A 14,698-nucleotide genomic window follows, 5' to 3' on the forward strand; every position below is an offset into this window, starting at 1 on the left:
TCTGGTGTGGGAAAGGGGGGAAGAAAGGGCAGCCAGAGGGGAGGACACCTGGGAGCGGGGGGACCTTGGGCAAATAGCACCTGTTCTGAGACTCTGTTTTCTCATCTGTTTAATGGGACTGGGAGAAGGGCCGATGGACTACATACAAAGCTCTTGTTCTAAAAGGGGGTTCTGGGCCCTTGGAAGAGAAAGCAGCTTCTCACATGCTGTGATGTACATTATTCATGGGAAAGGAAGGGGAGGAGAGGAGAGGAGAAAGAAAAAGAGGGAGAGGAGAGGGGCAGACAGAGACAGACAGAGACAGAGAGAGAGAGGAGAGAGAAAGACAGAGACAGAGACAGAGAGAGGAGAGAGAGAAGGAGGGGGAAGAGAGAGAGGAGAGACAGAAAGACAGACAGAGAGACAGAGACAGAGAGAGACAGAGAGGAGAGAGAGAGACAGACAGACAGATAGACAGAGGGAGAGAGAGAGAGAGAAACAGAGATAGGGAGAGGAGAAGGGAGTGAGAGAAGGAGGAAGAGAATGAGGAAGGGAGAGAGAGAGAGAGATACAGAGACTGAGAGAAAGAGATGGAGACACAGAGACAGAGAGACAAAGACAGAAACAGAAACAGAAAAAGAGATAGAGAGAGAGGAAATCATCAAAAGAACATTGCAGAAAAAGGGACAAATAGTGGTGGGAAGCTCCCTGATGAGGGGCACTGGCTGAGGTGGCCAGCAGGAGTGAGCCATAGAGAGATCCACTAGCTTTTAGGGCTGTCTCTGGGCAGTGCATGTGGATGTTCCACGCCTTTGTCCAACCTGATAACTCTCCTACCCGCTTTGGGCGGCTCACAGGGGAACAGTGGGTGCTATTGGAATTTGCTAAGGAAGAAACTCCCACTGTCAGTAGCCACATGAAAAAACTTAAGAGAAATGCAAAATATGTTCCACTTCCTACTCATAAGATTGATAAAGCTGAAAAAAAAAGGAAAGTCGTAAGTACTGGAGGACTGTGGGAAACAGGCACATTAATGTGCTGCTCTGGAGCTATAAACAGGTCCAGCCATTCTGGAAAGCAACCAGATCACGCTTAGGAAACTGGCAAACTCTTCCTGCCCTTTGACCCAGCAATAGCATTGGTAGGTCTCTAACCCCCAAAGAGAGCTAAGAGTACAAAAAGTATGGAAGATTCACAATTCTTTCTGTAGTGGCAAAGAAATAGCAACGGAGGAGCTGTTCATCAGCTGAGAAATAGATGAACAAACTATGGTGTGTGTGTGTGTGTGTATATATATATATATATATATATATATAGTTGTAACTGTTTGCAGAGAGAATGGGAGAGTCGAAGAAGGATGAACACAGAGGGGTGGTCCAGGCTTCTGAGAGTATCGAATGTGCTTCAGTGCAAGATGGCCCAAGGCTGGCAAAGCATGGCAAGATACAACCAAAATGTCTCCGTGTCTGGCTTGCTCCTGGGTTTGGGTTTTTTCATCCAGTGTTGGAGAAGATAATAGAGGCATCCAAAATCTTCTGGGATAAAAATGAAAAGTGAAATTCATTTCCTTGTTTCAATGGTAAGAACTACCTTGAGACTGGAAAGGACTGAACAAAAATGGCTCAAAGAGAGCAGAAATACAAGGTTTGACCTAGACTTTCGTGCCTTATAATTGCCAACATGGAGATAGAAGAAACTCAAAATAGAGAGAAGTATCCAAAATCTTCTGGGATGAAAATGAAGAGAAGCGAGATTTGTTTCCTTGTTTCTATGGCAAGAACTACCTCGAGACTGGAAAGGACAAAAATGGCTAATAGCAGAAATACAAGATTTGACCAAGTCTTTCATGCCTTCTAATTGCCAACATGGAGAGATATAAATTATAGATTAGATGGAGTTGGAACTGGTTGAATGGCTGGATCCAAAGACATCATCACTGATGACTTGACATCATCGTGGAGGGTGAGGTTGAAGAGCCAGAGGGCTTACTTGGAGGACGGTTCCCTCCCACACACCTCAGCCACATGCCAGACTCCAGCACAGAATTCCCATGAGCCTTTGCAAGAGGACATGACTTGGGTCAGGAGGCTTCCTGTCGACTGCTTCGTGTCTGAATCGATCATTATCTAAAATTGGCTTTTGGACATTTAGGTATCTTCTCACTGAGCTACCAGATGGAGAATAAGCAACCTGAGAGGGGAAAAAATAGGTAGATTAGAGTCTCTATGTATACAGGCTGCCTCCCCCATTAGAATATGAGGACTTGGAGCTTGTTATCCTTGTTATCCTTGGATGTGTCCAATATATAATAATAGCTAACATATCTACGGTACTTTAAAGCTTGCAAAATTTACAAATATTTTTTACAAATATTTACAAATTTCATTATCATCTCTTTTTTACAGTTGAGGAAACTGAGGCAATCAAAGTTTAAGTGACTTGCCCAGGGTTACAAAACTAATATGTCTGAGACAGGATTTGAACTCACATCTCTCTTGATGATCAGTTCAGCCCTCTGTCTACGACCTCACCCTCATTGCCTCTCATAGTTTAATATAAGATTGTTCATTCTTTAAGATTCTAAAGCGAATGTGTAGCTGGATCCTACAAACAAGATAGATTTTTTTAAGGTCATCAAGGGATTGTCTAATTAACTCCCGTTGCTTTATTTATCTACTCTATAAAGAGCTTTCCCCATCTGCATATCCACTCCTGTCTCTTTCCCAAGTCCCCAGGCTCCCATGTGGTCAGCTAGGGAGAAAGATTCGGGTTTCATTTTGGACATGGCGCTCTGGAGAGGTCAACGGGATTTCTCCCCATACCTACTCCTGTGGAAAAGATGAGTTTCATCCTCATGCTTAACTTAGCTCAATGTCTGGCACAGAGTAGGCACTTAATTCTTTTTTTCCCCGAGGCAGTTGGGGTTAAGTGACTTGCCCAGGGTCACACAGTCAGGAAGTGTTAAATGTCGGGGGCCAGATTTGAACTCAGGTCCTTCTGACTTCAGGGCCGGTGCTCCGCCCACTGCACCCCCCATCTGCCCCTGAGGTCCTCTCTTCTGATGAGAAGAGGAGGGAGACTCAGAGAGTGTGTGACTTGGCTGAGGTCCCACAGGCAGCAGCTGCAAGACAAGGATTCTGCAGCAGGTTCATTGACCTTCCTCTGCCTGGAGACATCTGTGCTTGGACACAGCCGAGGTGTCTGCCAAGTGCTGGGGGCTATGTCGCACAGTAGAGGTGCCGGCCCCCCCCAGAGACACACGGGTTATGGTTAACAATAAAACAGTCGTAACTCTGCCTCCTGAAGCCATGTCAGTGCGCAGCCCCAGGACTCCTTATGTAGAAATTACTCTGGTTGCTCAGCCAGCTCAATCGTGCCCAACTCTCGGTGCCCCCATTTGGGGTTTCCTTGGCAGGTGCCGGAGCGGTTCGCCATTTCCTTCTCCAACTCATTATCCGGACGAGAAAACTGAGGTCAGATCAGTGAGTTAGTGAGGTTCACAAGCTAATGATGCAGATTTGAACAAAGTCCTCCCGACGGTCAGTCTGGCCTTCTCGGCTGCAGGTCTGGCCTTCCCGGCTGCGGGTCTGGCCCTCCCGGCTGCAGGTCCGGCCCTCTGTGTCCAATGGCAGCGCCCAGCTGCCCAACACGGCTCTCTGGGACCCCTCCATGTGCTCTTAAGCGGTCCCCCCGGCTCCAGCACCTCCCGGTTGGAGCTGAGGCTCTCGGCCAAGCTCTCTGGCCACGGGGGAAAAGAAACCCCGACTGGGACCTCCCGGGTGCCAAAGTCTAAACAACTGGGCCGAGTCTCATTCTCCACATTCTTTCCGGGCTCGGTCTTGCTTGGCCCAGAGGGTGATTTTCTGTTTGTTTTTGTCTTTGCTGAAGATCAGAGTCCAGCTGTTTCCATGATTGAGGACAAACATGGTGGGCTCCTCCCTCCTGGCCCACAAAACCTTGGAGCTGGGGATGGCTTCTAGACCCTCTTCCAGGGTCCTCATTTAGCAGAAGGGGAAACTGAGGACCAGAGAGAGCCAGAAGGAGTCTCTGCTAAATCTTCTAGCTCCCCTTTCCCAGAGCCTGGGGCTTGGCACTCAGGAACTGTTTGTGAGATGATAAATGAGGGAGTGATCTGAGCCGTGGAAGGTTGGTGTGGGACCTGGAGGACTAATTGACAGCCTAACAGCCATAAATAATAATAATAGTAGTAATAACTAACATTCATATAGCCCCTACCATAAGGCAATTGGATAAGGCAGCAGATAGAGCACTGGGTCTGGAATCAGAAAGACCTGGGAAATTCCTTTCATCCCATTTGCCTCAGTTTCCTCATCTGTAAAATGAACTGGAGAAAGAAATGGCAAACAGTATTTTTGTCAAGAAAACCCCATGTACAGTATTGTTGTTATTGGTCCACTGAAAGTCAGACACAATTCAACAACATGATCATCACATTTGATCCTCACAATAACTCTCAGAGTGAGGAGAGAATAAATAGAGATATAAAATAGAGAAAAATCTCTATTTATAGATGAAGAAACTGAGGGGAAAGAGGCCTAGTGACTTATGGCTCTAGTATCTGAGGCTGGATTTGACCGCAAATCTTTTTACCCCCAAGCACGGCTCTCTGTCCAGTGCCCCGCCAGGCTGAAAGTTCCAAACCCTGGTCTGGACCTGCCCGGGTGTTACGGGCTCCGTGATTATGAGCATCACAGTTAGAACTAACCCTTTGGGGACCTGGGATGGGCAGCACAATAATATAAGTAAGTAAGCCAAAAGCAGGGCTTCTGGGGATTGATTGGGGCAGGGCCAGGTTGAGGAGAATTGCTGGTGAAAGACATCTCTCTCAGCAGAAAAGTGGAGGGTTATGGCTACAAGTCTTGCCTTGCACTGTGTTGCGTTACAGCCAGAGGCCTGCTTTGCAGGAGAAGCCAGGAGCGAGACGGGGTAGGTTGTAATGTTTATAAAATAGCCATGGGAGTTCCAGCTCATCTCTAGGGCATCCTGATTATGTTTGTTACTTTATGGAGGAGCAGCTTTCAAACTCCTTTCCCTCCCCTTGACAGCATTTTATCTCAAGAAATGACAACAGGATCTCTAGAGAGGCATCAGCAGTAGGAGGGAGACCACAACCGAGGCATGAGCTACACAAGCCTAGTAAGCCAGTGCTTAGAAGGACAGGGGAGCTTGGAACTCAGCTTCAACTTGTCCAAAGATGATAATACGAATAGGACATAGCAGAAAAGGCTCTTCCTGGGTTGTTGCTTGAGTGACACTGAGGAAAAGAGCATTCTAGAGATAGGAGCAAAGGGTCTTAGTGCATCAGGAGTCATTTCTATCTTCCCAATGTTGCCTCCATATACCCCCTTCTCTCTATTCACACAGTTCCAGTCCTTGTCATAGACCTCACCACCTCACATACAGACTACTGCAGTTCCTTGCTGTCAAGTCTCTCCGCACTCCTATCCCTCTTCCCCTTAAGTATCAAAGAGAAGTCCCTACAGCTCATGTCTGACCCTACTCAGTTCCGGTATTCCCTCCCTTCCATGTGCTGTATGATCCAGAGGTGCTGGCCTTTCTGCTCTTCCTCACACAAGACAGTCATCTCCAGACTCGATGCCTTTGCAAAAGCTATCCCCCAGGTCTAGGATGCCTCTTTCCTCCCCTCTGGCTCCTGGCTACCTCTGAATCTCCCCTCAAATCTCACTTTTTGTAGGAAGCTTTTCCTGGTTTCCGCACCACGACCTGCCAATCCCTTCGATTCCAGCAAGCCTTATCTCTAGCTAGTTATTTTCACTGTACCTCTTTGAGAGTAAGAATCATATTTATTTTTTAAAACTTTCTTGGTCTCTCCAGTATTCCAGGCCCTTAACAGGCTTTTAATAAATACCTATTGACTGACTGGAGTCCACAAGAACTCACAACTGATTGGATTCAAGAGGGGAAGGCTAGGGAAGCATTGCTGGTAATTCCAGGATCCCACAGCCAAGTGGCAGATGAACAATGGCATTATGGGAACAAAAAATGAAAAGCAGAAAGAGAAGAAAGTTTAGGGGGAAAATGGCACTTGGAGGATCTGGTAAGACATCAAAGTGGAGGTGCCCTGGAGGTACCTGGAGGTGATTTATTTACAATTCTTGCAAGAAATGGAAGATCCACCCAGGGGCAGTGCCTGTGTAGACCCAGGCTTATAGATGCAGGAATGAGCCTTTTATTTCATATCCTGAAGTGCAACTTCCCTCCCTTGTCACCCCAATTCGTTGGGGAAGGAGGCTGAGAGTTGGGAGTCATCAGCATGGAGTTTGAGAAAGAGAGCTTGAGTAATTTCCCCATAGTCACACGGCAGAACCAGAATCAGAATCCAGTTCTCCTCACTTCTACTTAGGTTCTTTCTCTAGACATTTTTCTCTCATCTCTCCTCATGAAGCTCTAGATCATGGCTGGCTCTGAATGAGTCCATTTTTTATCGTTTTCTGACTTTTCTAATCCCCCTTCCCAGAAGTGTAAGGCTCGAAGCCAGAGCTGTCTTTGTTTCTTATGTTTTGCTTTCCCCATGGTACTCTAACACCTGAAATTTGAGGTCAATGAGAACTTGGATTCCCCCAAAATGCATCACTTCAGAGACCCCAGAGAGAAAGAACAGCCTCAGAGTTGTATCCGGAAAGCTTCCCGGCCTGGGAGGCCAGCTGCTTGTTAATCCCAGCTTCCGTCCACAGGAGTGGAGTCCTGGGGAGCCAGAAAAGGCAGGTGGTGATGGCCCAGATCCAAAAGTTGTCCAAGAAACAGAGGGAAGTGGGAGTGGGCCTGGGAGGTGGCTCTAGAGAGGAGCGCAGACTCTCCGAGTGGGAGGAGAACTCACAGTGTCTAGTCCCATTCATAAACAAGTAGGAATTCTCTAAAACAAGAGGTCTGGCCTCTGAAACTCTTCAGGCAAAGCTGTCCATCCCTCTTTGAGACCCTTCTGCTCGTTAATCAAGGTTTCATCTTATTGAGCTGAAATCTGCCTTTCTACAACCCCTATCGTTTCACCGGGTTCCTTATGTCACAACTGAGGAAATTGGGAGTCAAAGAATCCAACTAGGAAAAGGCAGACTGTAGCGTTTGGGACTCAAGTGCCTGAATCCAGAACCAGGGTGCTTCCCCAATATACATAGCTGTCAATGCTCTTGGAAATTCTCAGAGGGCAGAAGAGGCTCCCGGGGTTGGAGGCCGGCAAATGTTCCATCGGTTTTTAGCCAGTAGGAGAAGTGAGGGTTTTCTCCTTCCAAACCAGGTTAATTTTTTGTGCTTTACGACTGCTGTGGCAATCCTTCTTGGAATAATGTTTTTAAAAGCATAAAATAAAATACATAACATGGAAAAGGGAACCAACAATGGTGAAACACAACTGTAATTTTTTTTTTAAGTTAGTTCAAGCCTTAGAGTAAAAACCCATGCACTAGATGCTATAGGAACGATAAATTTGACTTGAATTCCCGGCAAAATTCTCGAGTCGTAAACAATTGGCTTTATCAAAAGCACTCGGAAAGAACTGATCAATAACAGACTAATGGCCGGTTGTAATAATTAGCTAATTTAAGTGAGGAGTAATATAATAGTCACTGAGGTCCCCATCATTTCCTCCTCTTTGGCTTTAGGAAGTTTATTTTAGACAAAAAGTTATGAATTCATTCACACTGCTCCAGGCCCCAAGCCAGGAAAGCTTCATAACACCCAGGCAAGGGGAGGACTCTCTACTTTTATATCTATCTAGATGGTGGTCGGGGGAAATTCTGGTAACCGGAAATATCTGAGTCTCTGTGTTTGTTGACAAGCATGGGAAGGGGGGAAATTGGAGGAAGAGTTGATCTTTTTGGGTGTGAACAGCCTATATTTCCATATAGGGACAAAGACTTAGAGAAAGGTCATGTTAGCTGAGCGACTTAGTTGTACAGAACAAGAAATTGAGCCACCGAACTGATAAGCTGATAAAAAATCACCTCAAGGAACAGCTCGGTGGTGCAGTGCATAGAGCACTAACCCTGAAATCAGGAGGATATGAGTTCAAATTTGACCTCAGACTCTTAACACTTCCTGGCTGTGGACCCTGAGCAAGTCACTTAACCCCAATTGCCTTAGCAAAAAGAAAAAAAAAAAGAAAAAATAAATTAAAAAAATTTAAAATCACCCCTAAGTAAGGAGTGGGTAAAAGATAATTACAAGCATTGAGTGCAAGCTTTATGAGTAAGTTAATAGTAATGTCTCCCCAAAGGAAGAGTTTTTCACCATTTTTTAAAACACAGATTGTATAATGAAAGATGGGGGAACATATCAAGGGGGAACATGCAATGAGAGGACCCAGTAGTCTGTTAATTTCATCATCCCCAGACAATTGGGATGACTAGGGAGGGACCTTGACCTTCAGGATATGAAATAAAAGGCTTATTCCTGAATGTATAAGTCTGGATCTGTGCAATCACTGCCCTTGGGTGGATCTTCCATTTCTTGTAAGAACTGTAAATAAACTTACTTCATATACTCCTGAGTCCTTTTTATCTTTACAGCCCATTTCTAACATTGGGGACTTCCCTCAGTCTTCTCTGAGCAGTCTGTGGAGCCAAAAACTCTGCTCGTTGTTTCCCATCTCTGCCATAGCTCAGCCTTCCTTTTCTTCCATCTTTCAAACACAGACATAGATTCCTTATACCTGAATAATAGAATTTATTTTTTTAATCTCATTGTCAGATTTGTGTCAGAGAAATGCTACATCTAGTGTATACTTAGATTTAAGCAAAGCATTTGCCAAAGTCTTTAAATAATTTTAAAGATTAATTAATTATTATTATTATTATTAATTTAAAATTATTCTTGTGAACAAGATGGAGAAATGTGGGCTAGTCTGTAGCCCACACGAATTTGGATATCGTCCAAGCTTAATAAATGCTTGTTGACTTGCTTCAAATCCCAGCACTATCATATACTACTTATGTAAATCTTGAGTAATCCCCTAAATTCTCTGTGGATTTGAAGTTTGCTTTTATGTTCCAAGTACTGTCCTAAGTGTTTGCAAAGAAAGATAAACACAATCCCAGCCATTAAGGAGCTCAGGTCTTCATGCAAACAACTGTGTGCAAACAAGCTATAAAATGATAAATTCAAAAAAATCAAGAGAGGAAAGGCACAAGCATTAAGGAGGATTGGGAGATGCTTCCTATAGAAGGAGGGATTTTGGCTGGGACCTGAAGGAAGCCAGGGAGGTCAATAATTAGAGCAGAGAAAGGAGAGAGAGGGCTCCAAACACGGAAGGCAGCCAGAGTGTGATGAACAACAAAGAGCACTGGATTGCAAAGTACCTGGGTGGGCAGTAAAGTATAAGGAGATTGGACAGATAGGTAGGGACTCGGTTATGAAGGGCTTTAAATTCCCCAAAAGGGTTTTATATTTGATTCTGGGGGCCACGAGGAGTCACTAAAGCTTATTGGGGGATGAGAGGGATAATGGAGATCTGCAATTTGGGGAAATCGCTTTAGTGGTTGGATGGAAGATGGATTGAATTGGGAAGAGGCTTGAGGCAATGAGCTCCCCCCTTCCCCCTAGCAACTATTGCAAGGTCCAAACATGAAGTCATGAAGGCCTGCACTGGGGTGGGACAGGGACAGAGCAGAGAAGGGAGCACAGATGAGTATTTTCTGTGTTTGCCTCCGGGAGCTTTCTCGATCACTGGCTTCTCAAGTCACAAGTTCTACATCAGGTGCTGACATTTCTACCTTCCCAACTTCTCTTGAGGAATTTGTGACCAAGTTCTTCCAGGGAGAGGACTGTGGGAACTGAATGTGGATCACAATCTAGTATTCTCACTCTCTCTGTTGTTATTTGCTTGCATTTTGTTTTATTTCTCAGTTTTTTTTTCCCTTCTTGATCCGATTTTTCTTCTGCAGCAAGATAATTGCATAAATATGTATTCATATATTAGATTTAACATATATTTTAACATATTTAACATGTATGGGACTACCTGCCAGCTAGGGGAGGGGGTGGGGGGAAGGAGGGGAAAATTTGGAACAGAAGTGAGTGCAAGGGTCAATGTTGAAAAATTACCCATACATATGTTTTGTAATTAAAAAAAAAAACCAACCAACATCTCTTGAATATGGCTCCTTCTCTCCTCTGACACTCCCATCTACCCCAATTACCCGTCTCCCGTCTCCTCACTCCTGGACTACTTGAAATAATCTGCCAGAATTGGTTCTATCTGCCCTTTACCTATCAAATTAATTTTTCTAAAGCCCTAGTCTTCATCAACTCTGTGTTCAATAAGCTTCACTAGTTCCCTAACACCTCCAAGATCCAAATATTTGACTCATAAAGCCCCATAACCCGGCCCCTTCCTACCTTTCCAGTCTTTCTCCCTCAAGGTACTCTGTGATCCAGGACTTGCTTGCTTTAAGACCCACCTAGAAGCCCACCTTCTTCAGGAAGCCTTCCACAAACCCCTCCATTCTAGTGCCTTTCCTCTTTAAATTATTTACCCTTAACGTAAGTTGCTTTGAATATATGTGTGTTTGCTTGTTGTCTCCCCTGTTAGATTGTAAACTCCTTGAGGACAGGGATTGTCTTTTTCCTCTTTTTGGTGCCCAGGACAGTGCCTGGGATACAATGATCACTTACTAAATGGTCACTTAAATAGATAATTAATAAATAATTTCCTGATTGACTGACCGATCCAACAACACTGACTTTCTGGCCATTGCTCACATATGGCACAACTTCTTGATTTGAGGCAGTTACTCTGTCTGTCCTCTACATCTGGAGGTCTCTGCTCATCTCGGCTTCGCTGGCTTTCTTCAAGTTCCAGTCCTGCCTCCTCCAGAATGCCCTTTCTGCTTTCCCTTAATCCCAGTGTCAGCCCTCTGTTGATTCTCTCCCATTTACCTTGTCTCTATCATGTTTTCCCCAGACCTTTTCTCTGTCTCCAGCCTCCAGAGCTGGCCAGGTCTACTCCAGCGTGTGGCTGCACTTTAGCTCAGCCTGTTCTTTGGTTGGAGTGAAAAGAGACCTATGGGATGGGAGGAGGTCACAGAGAATTAAGAGTGTACCAGCCTGTGTTTAGAACACTGGAGAATTCTGTGAAATCTTGTACAAACAGTCCCCAGAGGAGACTTGCTAAGAGCACGTCAAGATTGGTGCTTTGAGGCTCTTTTAAGGTTTTTCCAAATACTTGAACAGCTGCAAGCAGTTTGATTGGGAGAGAGGGGAGAGGTCAGTTCTTCCTTTCCCCCACCTCCCTTCTGAAGTACATGGGGAAATAATTGCTCTAGTTACTTCACAGATAGGAAAGAACACATTTTTCAGCTCTCTGCACTAACTTGAAAACATGTTTAATAAAAATAACAAACCAAAAATGTTTGTTTGTAAAATGTCTCTTGAGTTAGTCTCTGGGTGTCTTTACAGCAAACACTATTTTCCCACTTTTCTGGATTTTAGCACAGTACCTAGTGTGTGGAATAGAGAAATAAAATGAAGAACTTACAGGAAATGTATAAATTCTTTTTCAGTATTTTATTTTCGTTATTTCTGTGTCTCCCCTATGACCTGTATAATATGTGCAAGCCCATATTTACTTGAGCCTTGGCCAGCTGGAAACATATTTACTTAACCTGAGCTGATGCCATTTATCAGTATTTGACATTTATTGGTATCAATCAGGAGATTTCGGGGAAACAGAAACTTTCCATTCCAATCTCTCCGGATAGCAAGAACCAATTAGATGCCTCCCCCCTCCTCTTCTCAATGCTCTCTTACTTGTGATGTCATCTCTTGTATAAAAACTGTATATTTTTACTACTTCTTTAGCCCTCCTACCGCGTGCTTTCTCTTTCTTATCTCATGATGGGACGGCTCATCCTTTGGAGGTTTTTAATAAACAACTTTTCTGCTTTCTACTGAGTGATCTGAGTAGTCATTTTGAGTAAAGGTCTTCTACCTCCCTCACACTAGCTCATAGTAGATGATTAACAAATGTTTGTTGACTGATGGTAACTTATTAGATGGAGGGGTAGGAGAGAGAAAGGGTGATGATACCATGTTGTGAACTTGGGAGTCTAGGAGGACGTTGTTGCTCTTGATGATAATATCCCTTCCTTAACTAAGAAAAGGGAAGGGTTTGGGGTGGGGGAGAGAAATAATGGTCCATTTCGGACATGTTTAATTTAAGATGTCTATAGGGTATACAGTTGGGCAGTTGGGGATGTGAAACACAATAATGACAAGATGGTATCACATCAACCATGATAGACTTAGGCCTTCTCAGCAGTTCAGTGATCCAAGGCGATCCCAATAAACTTTGGATGGAAAATGCCATCCACATCCAGAAAAAGAACTATGGAGACTGAATGTAAATCAACACATCATATGTTCACTTTTTTTCTTTTTCTTCTTTTTTTTCTTTTGTAGCTTTTTTCCTTGTGTTCTGATTTTTTCTTTCAACATGATTCAAAAAGAAATGAGTATAAAAAATGAATGTACATATATAACTGGAAGAAAATAAAACAATAATAAAAAATTAAAATTAAAAAAGAATCATCAGCAAAGAGATGAAGATGGAATCTATAGCAATGTATTAGATCACTAAGTAAAAATCATAGAGAAAGAGAAGAGGGCCCAAAAGAAAGTCACACCCAAGACTAGTGGGTGTGATCTGGATGTAGTGCAGCAGAGTCTTTTATGAAGACTTAAAAGAAAAGGTCAGATAGGGAGGTGGAGAACCAGGCTAGAGTCCGGTCATAAGGGAAGACAACAATTGTTGTCTTCCCTTATGGACTCTAGCCTGGTTCTCCACCTCCCTATCTGACCTCCCCTTTGTTTTCAAGAAAGACCAATGACATCACCCATGACATTTAAGTGAGGCAGAGTTGCACAAAATCTTTCTTCCAGAGTCACCAAAGGCCCATGGCAAGACAATAGTCAAGATGTGTGGCAAATGACCCAGGATGCAGTGGATGACCCAGTGTCTTCAATGTCTGACCAAGCTTTAAGTGCTCCACGGCTTTCCGCTTTCATGGCTGTTTGAGCAAATTGTTCTCATCTACCCACTGGGGAAGGGGACGTCTTCACAGTCTTGGAACAGATTTCTCCCCTTCGAGAGAGTGATGGACAAAAGGATGAAGATAACTCGAGGAAAGGAATGCAGTAATTAAGAGATCTTTGGTAAGTTTGAAGAGAGCAGTTTTAGTGAAGTAATAAGAGAAGCCAGGATGATAATTTTTATTTATTTTTTATTATTGCCGAGGCACTTGGGGTTAAGTGACTTGCCCAGGGTCACACAGTCAGCAAGTGTTAAGTGTCTCAGGCCAGATTTGAACTCAAGTCCTCCTAACTGCAGGGCTCGTGCTCTATCCATTGCAACAATGAGCTGCCCTGGGAAGCCAGCATGCAAAGAGTTGGAGCAAAGAAAGTGGGGGTGCATATTACAGTCATTCTTCTCCAGGAGTTTAGTCATAAAAGGGAAGAGGGGAGGGAGACCTCAAATGAAGGGGTTGTGAGGATGAGGGTCATGTGAGCAGTAGAGAAGCAGGGCGTGGACAGGAGAGATGGAAGATTAGTGAGAGATTGGGGATGAGAAAGGAGCAATCCCTTTTGTTTCTAAAACTAAAGCCCTTCCTTATTTTCTCGAGAGAGTACATGTCACTGGAGGGCCCTGGACCCTCAAAGTCAGGAATCAGAGCCCCAATGGCCACAGACTAGTTCTGGTTTAGACTGAGCCTGGCAGAACACTTTCACAATGACCCGGGATTCACCCACTTGGAAAATCTCACTTGAATTCACCCCCTGTTCTACGATTCCGCACTCTCTGTCTCCATTCCCGGGGAATCTCCAAACTTTCTAGCTCCCCAGCCCTTCCCTCTACCTAAAGTGGCAGCAATGGGCATGGAGGGAGAAATAAAAAGATTACAATGTACAGACACCCTCACGTTTTCCCATCACCAGAAAACAGAAAAATCCATCCTCATTTTCCTAAAAGACAATATTTTCCTTATAAAGCCCAGCTTAAAAACCATACAACAGGGCATCCAGAAGTCCTGTCCCTCAGAGGTCCCCTTGTATATTTCTACTAGCTAAGACTACTTAATTTAATTTTGGAGGAGGCAAAAAGGGTTAAGTGACTTACCCAGTCACACAGAAAAAAAGTGTCTGAGGCTGGGTTTACACTCACATTTTCCTGACTCCAGAGTCAGTGCTCTATCCTCTACAGCGCCATCTAGCGGCCCCTCACGAAATTTAAATTTAATTCTACAAGCATTTTAAAAACTATCAATAGCCATCCTAGGCACCAAGGACACAAAGACAGAAGTAAAACAGTTCTTAACCTCAGGGAACTCACATTCTGCTTGTGGTGGGAGTGGAGAGAAGGGACAACAAAGTACACCCAAATGAGTAAATGCAAAATAAAGACGACATTCATGAAGTTATTTGGGGATGGGGAGCATCAACACTTGGGGAGAATTATAGAGCAAGCCTTTTTGAGGAAACTGAGGCTTAACAAAGAGGAAACGCATCTTTTGGAACCCACTGGACTTCTCTCTGACTGCTAAGGTCCATTGCAGTCCACATTACGTTTTTTACATCATCTTTATTTTTGCATGTATTTTCCTCTCCCCTTCCCTTACTATGGTTTACTAAGTAAGCCATACTTTGTAACAAATAATAAAAAATAAAGGGGGGCAGCTAGGGGGCGCAGTGG

General features: G+C 44.1%; 1 long non-coding RNA gene across 1 annotated transcript; it reads right to left on the minus strand.

Moving 5' to 3' along the window:
• Positions 1-649: 649 nt before the first annotated feature.
• Positions 650-11,071, minus strand: LOC111720318. The gene is made up of 3 exons (XR_002770040.2): positions 10,891-11,071; positions 8,489-8,665; positions 650-2,169 (listed from the first exon to the last, which is right to left on the minus strand). It is a non-coding gene; the product is annotated as an uncharacterized LOC111720318 (long non-coding RNA).
• Positions 11,072-14,698: the final 3,627 nt, after the last annotated feature.

The sequence above is a fragment of the Sarcophilus harrisii genome, chromosome 4, assembly GCF_902635505.1.
Source record: "Sarcophilus harrisii chromosome 4, mSarHar1.11, whole genome shotgun sequence".
Classification (NCBI taxonomy): Eukaryota; Metazoa; Chordata; class Mammalia; order Dasyuromorphia; family Dasyuridae; genus Sarcophilus; species Sarcophilus harrisii.